Genomic DNA, 538 nt, shown 5'->3' on the forward strand with positions numbered 1-538 from the left:
AATTTCAAGTTAAAGAACCATCAGACTGCTGTGCAAACAAGTTAATACAATTCACATGGCAGCATTTTAAGGAAAGGAAACATTTCCCATTAGTAATACTCCATGTACTCACCTGTAAATGTCCAACTATTACTCTTCCACATGAAGAGGGACCAAGTGTTTATGTTTGTTATGAATCTCCGACCTTTTCTGTGCCAAATGTACAACATGAAGATGAGACTGGGGATGCTTATCTGTTTCTTACACTATGAGAATTTTCTTCTCTTAATTTTTTTTTTTCTTTAATTCTTTCATAGAGATTCTACTTACAAATTGCCAGTAACTTCTCTCCACATAACTCTATAACATTTTCCTGTAAATCAAGAAATCTACAATTTACCTGAAGGGAAACTTTTATCCTGTTGTAGTAGCATATTCTTCACAATTGTGTTTCAAAGAACAGTGCTTCTGTCTGGTAGAAAGTTGTGATACTAGGCTTTTTATCCCCCTAGGTTTTTTAAACCATAATCAAATAATAAATGTGGAGTCTTAGAGTAAA

This window comes from Cyanistes caeruleus, chromosome 1 (genome assembly GCF_971803275.1).
Source record: "Cyanistes caeruleus chromosome 1, bCyaCae1.hap1.1, whole genome shotgun sequence".
Lineage (NCBI taxonomy): Eukaryota > Metazoa > Chordata > Aves > Passeriformes > Paridae > Cyanistes > Cyanistes caeruleus.